Source organism: Schistocerca gregaria, chromosome 3 (genome assembly GCF_023897955.1).
Source record: "Schistocerca gregaria isolate iqSchGreg1 chromosome 3, iqSchGreg1.2, whole genome shotgun sequence".
NCBI lineage: Eukaryota > Metazoa > Arthropoda > Insecta > Orthoptera > Acrididae > Schistocerca > Schistocerca gregaria.
In genome coordinates, this window is record NC_064922.1 from 19366150 (window position 1) to 19371895 (window position 5746).

At 49.3% G+C, this 5746-nt stretch overlaps 1 non-coding gene across 1 annotated transcript; it reads left to right on the forward strand.

Annotated features, from left to right (window-relative positions):
• The first annotated feature begins 110 nt into the window (after nt 1-110).
• Nucleotides 111-184, forward strand: Trnaa-agc (transfer RNA alanine (anticodon AGC)). The gene has a single exon. It is a non-coding gene; the product is annotated as a tRNA-Ala (tRNA).
• Nucleotides 185-5746: the final 5562 nt, after the last annotated feature.

Here is a 5746-nt window from a genome sequence, read left to right on the forward strand (position 1 = left end):
AAAGACACCCTCACTGATACATAGAGAGTAGTGTTTGTCTGCGGAATAATGGGAGCGCAAGGGTCTGTGACGTTGATATGACTGTATGTAGCACTACTAGTTATCGGGTGGGTGGGCGTAGCTCAGATGGTAGAGCGCTCGCTTAGCGTGCGAGAGGTACTGGGATCGATACCCAGCGCCTCCAGAATTTTTAACACACCTACATGCGCACCTTGCGATACAAGTGGAATAATTCCCAACCGGCAGGGGTGTGTAGACAGATACAAGCGAACGATTAGCATCCACAATTGCGCCGATTTCACGTAAATCCCACTGCACGTTCCTATTCTTTGCGTGCAGTCGGCTGCTACTGGTGTTGCTGGTTGTGACTGCTGATAACAGATGCCGTAGCAATCAATTCATGGAGTGAGTTGTATGTTTTGCGATAGTCTGTCTCTGACAAGGAAGCACAGGTGATATAGGTGCGAACACAGGAAGCTTGCAGCCCCTCGCTACCTGCAGACACAGAGCAGCCACACTAGAAGAGCGGCCTAAGCCGTAGGCGAAATGTGCTCATTCGCTTTGGCGCGACGTCGAACTATAAATAAGGCTGTTACTAGCGTGAGCGTCGTGTAAAGTCGGAAAAGTCACCTACATGGGTGATTGCTAAGTGTGGGGAGCGTTTCGTAGTACGATTAGTGCAAAGGGGACGCGGAAACTTATTGTGTCCAAATGTTTTGCAGTTGGACGACAAGAATTTTACGCAGTAGCAAAGAGTGAGGCACTGAGTTGGCATGAACAATGGAGAGCACAATGGGGCTCGAGATGTGCTTGTTACCTCAGGTGCTGTGTGATTGTCGACAAGGAGTGAAATGGACCAATTTGTGACCGCCCTTTCAATTTAAGACGTTCAAAACAGACGGAATTTGCATTCGTAATACCAGAGCATCGAAACTACTTGGAACTCTTGTGTATATGAACGTGTCCGCGCCTTTGTATTCTGGTACCTTCGCCGCTACAAACCAACCAACCATCGTGTCCTTGCACATCAGAGTCGCAAAGAATGGAGAATAGCCAGGCTTGGTCGTGTGTGTAGCTGTAGCTCAGTTGGCAGATCGTTCGCTTAGCGTGTGGACGGTCTCGGGTTCAAGCCCTGGCTCCTCCATGTTTCGTGGTCAGTGCATGGTAAGTGTTGGTCGCGGCGAACATAAACTCGCGCAAGAAGTTGCAAAACCAGCGTCACAGACTGATATGATGTATACTGTCATAAGGAGAGCAAGGTGTAAGTGTGGGGACCGGCTGTTATCGTGGTGTCATCGAGTGCAGATCTGTCTTAGGTATCACGGCTTAACGTCATTGAAGTCTAGAGGTGGACAAGACGTTCGTCTTACTCAGAGCGGTGTCTGAACTCTATTTTCGACGTTATGCGTGCCACTTTCATTGTGGCCAACTACGATTCGATACAGAATGCACGAAACCTGAAAGACACCCTCACTGATACATAGAGAGTAGTGTTTGTCTGCGGAATAATGGGAGTGCAAGTTTCTGTGACGTTGATATGACTGTATGTAGCACTACACGTTATCGGGGGTGTAAGCGTAGCTCAGATGGTAGAGCGCTCACTTAGCGTGCGAGAGGTACTGGGATCGATACCCAGCGCCTCCAGAATTTTTAACACACCTACATGCGCACCTTGCGATACAAGTGGAATAATTCCCAACCGGCAGAGGTGTGTAGGCAGATACAAGCGAACGATTAGCATCCACAATTGTGCCGATTTCACGTAAATCCCACTGCACGTTCCTATTCTTTGCGTGCAGTCGGCTGCTACTGGTGTTGCTGGTTGTGACTGCTGATAACAGATGCCGTAGCAATCAATTCATGGAGTGAGTTGTATGTTTTGCGATAGTCTGTCTCTGACAAGGAAGCACAGGTGATATAGGTGCAAACACAGGAAGCTTGCAGCCCCTCGCTACCTGCAGACACAGAGCAGCCACACTAGAAGAGCGGCCTAAGCCGTAGGCGAAATGTGCTCATTCGCTTTGGCGCGACGTCGAACTATAAATAAGGCTGTCCCTAGCGTGAGCGTTGCGTGAGCGTCGTGGAAAGTCGGAAAAGCCGGCTGCGTGGGTGAGTGCCAAGTTTGGGGAGCGTTTCGTAGTAAGCGCAATGCAATGGAGACGTGGAAACTTGTTGTGGCCCAGTGTTTTGCAGTTGGACGGCAAGATTTTTACACAGTAGTAAAGAGCGAGGCACTGAGTTGGCATGAATAATGGAGTGCACAATGGGGCTCGAGATGTGTTTGTTACCTCAGGTGATGTATGATTGTCGACAAGGAGTAAAAACGGAGCAATTTGTGACGGCTCTTTCAATTTAATACGTTAAAAACAGACGGAATTTGCATTTGTAGTACCAGAGCATCGAAACTACTTGGAACTTTTGTGTATATGAACGTGTCCGCGCCTTTGTACTCTGCTCCCTTCACCGCTACAAACCAACCAACCATCGTGTCCGTGCGCATCAGAGTCGCAAAGAATGGGGAATAGCGCAGTTTGGTCGTGCATGGGGCGTAGCTCAGTTGGTAGAGCGTTCGCTTCGCATGTGAAAGGTCCAGGGTTCAAGCCGCGGCGCCTCCATTTTTTGTGGTCGGTGCATGGTAAGTGTTGGTCGCGGCGAACCTAAAGGCACGCAAGATGTTGCAAAGCCAGCGTCACAGACTGATATGATCTATACTGACGTAAGGAGAGCAAGATGTAAGTGTGGGGACCGGCTGTTATCGAGGTGTCATCGAGTGCAGATCTGTCTTAGGTATCACGGCTGAACCTCTTTGAAGTCTAGAGGGTGGACAACACGTTCGTCTTACTCAGAGCGGTGTCCGAACGCTATTTTCGACATTATACGTGCCACTTCCATTGTGGCCAACTACGATTCGATACAGAATGCACGAAACCTGAAAGACACCCTAACGGATACATAGAGAGTAGTGTTTGTCTGCTGAATAATGGGAGTGCAAGGGTCTGTGTCGTCTATATGGCTGTATGTAGCACCATTACTGTTTCGGGGGGGCGGGCGTAGCTCAGATGGTAGAGAGCTCGCTTAGTATGCGAGAGGTACTGGGATCAATACCCAGTGCCTCCACAATTTTTAACACACCTACATGCGCACCTTGCCATGCAAGTGGAACAATTCACAGCCAGCAGATGTGTCTAGGAAGATACAAGCGAATGATTAGCATCCACAATTGGCAAGCGTGCTGTTATTAGTGCGCGGGAAGCACCCTCCTCCCACGCCTACACTTAATTTAGAAACAGTACAAGTGTTCCCGTAAGATTCTCAAGCCTATGTCGGAAAGATCTGCCTTGCGCCGAGTTCACGTAAATCCCACTGCACATTCCTATTCTTTGCGTGCAGTCGGCTGCTACTGGTGTTGCTAGTTGTGACAGCTGATAACAGATGCCGTATCAATCAATTCATGGAGTGAATTGTATATTTTGCGATAGTCTGTCTCTGACAAGCAAGCACAGGTGACACAGGTGCGAACACAGGAAGCTTGCAGACCCTCGCTGCCAGCAGACACCGAGCAGCCACACTAGGAGGGCGGCCTAAGCCGTAGGCGAAATGTGCTCATTCGCTTTGGCGCGACGTCGAACTATAAATAATGCTGTCACTAGCGTGAGCGTCGTGGAAAGTCGGAAAAGCCGGCTGCGTGGGTGAGTGCTAAGTTTGGTGAGCGTTTCGTAGTATGCGCAATGCAATGGAGACGTGGAAACTTGTTGTGGCCCAGTGTTTTGCAGTTGGACGACAAGATTGGTAAACAGTAGTAAAGAGCGAGGCACTGAGTTGGCATGAATAATGGAGTGCACAATGGGGCTCGAGATGTGTTTGTTACCTCAGGTGCTGTATGATTGTCGACAAGGAGTGAAAACGGAGCAATTTGTGATGGCTCTTTCACTTTAAGACGTTAAAAACAGACGGAATTTGCATTTGTAGTACCAGAGCATCGAAACTACTTGGAAATTTTGTGTATATGAACGTGTCCGCTCCTTTGTACTCTGCTCCCTTCATCGCTACAAACCAACCAACCACCGTGTCCGTGCGCATCAGAGTCGCAAAGAATGGGGAATAGCGCAGTTTGGTCGTGCATGGGGCGTAGCTCAGTTGGTAGAGCGTTCGCTTCGCATGTGAAAGGTCCAGGGTTCAAGCCGCGGTGCCTCCATTTTTTGTGGTCGGTGCATGGTAAGTGTTGGTCGCGGCGAACCTAAAGGCACGCAAGATGTTGCAAAGCCAGCGTCACAGACTGATATGATGTATACTGACGTAAGGAGAGCAAGATGTAAGTGTGGGGACCGGCTGATATCGTGGTGTCATCGAGTGCAGATCTGTCTTAGGTATCACGGCTGAACCTCTTTGAAGTCTAGAGGGTGGACAACACGTTCGTCTTACTCAGAGCGGTGTCCGACCTCTATTTTCGACATTATACGTGCCACTTCCATTGTGGCCAACTACGATTCGATACAGAATGCATGAAACCTGAAAGACACCCTAACGGATACATAGAGAGTAGTGTTTGTCTGCTGAATAATGGGAGTGCAAGGGTCTGTGTCGTCTATATGGCTGTATGTAGCACCATTAGTGTTCCGGGGGGGGGGCGGGCGTAGCTCAGATGGTAGAGAGCGCGCGTAGTATGCGAGAGGTACTGGGATCAATACCCAGTGCCACCAGAATTTTTAACACACCTACATGCGCACCTTGCCATGAAGTGGAACAATTCTCAGCCTGCAGATGTGTCTAGGAAGATACAAGCGAATGATTAGCATCCACAATTGGCAAGCGTGCTGTTATTAGTGCGCGGGAAGCACCCTCCTCCCACGCCTACACTTTATTTAGAAACAGTACAAGTGTTCCCGTAAGATTCTCAAGCCTATGTCGGAAAGTTCTGCCTTGCCCCGAGTTCACGTAAATCCCACTGCACATTCCTATTCTTTGCGTGCAGTCGGCTGCTACTGGTGTTGCTAGTTGTGACTGCTGATAACAGATGCCGTAGCAATCAATTCATGGAGTGAATTGTATGTTTTACGATAGTCTGTCTCTGACAAGCAAGCACAGGTGACATAGGTGCGAACACATGAAGCTAGCAGACCCTCGCTGCCTGCAGACACCGAGCAGCCACAGTAGGAGGGCGGCCTAAGCCGTAGGCAAAATGTGCTCATTCGCTTTGGCGCGACGTCGAACTAGAAATAATGCTGTCATTAGCGTGAGCGTCGTGGAAAGTCGGAAAAGTCGGCTGCGTGGGTGAGTGCCAAGTTTGGGGAGGGTTTTGTAGTATGCGCAGTGCAATGGAGACGCGGAAACTTGTTGTGGCCCAGTGTTTTGCAGTTGGACGACAAGATTGGTACACAGTAGTAAAGAGCGAGGCACTGAGTTGGCATGAATAATGGAGTGCACAATGGGGCTCGAGATGTGCTTGTTACCTCAGGTGCTGTGTGATTGTCGACAAGGAGTGAAATGGACCAATTTGTGACGGCTCTTTCAATTTAAGACGTTAAAAACAGACGGAATTTGCATTTGTAATACCAGAGCATCGAAACTACTTGGAACTTTTGTGTATATGGACGTGTCCGCGCCTTTGTACTCTGCTGCCTTCACCGCTACAAACCAACCAACCATCGTGTCCGTGCGCATCAGAGTCGCAAAGAATGGGGAATAGCGCAGTTTGGTCGTGCCTGGGGCGTAGCTCAGTTTGTAGAGCGTTCGCTTCGCATGTGAA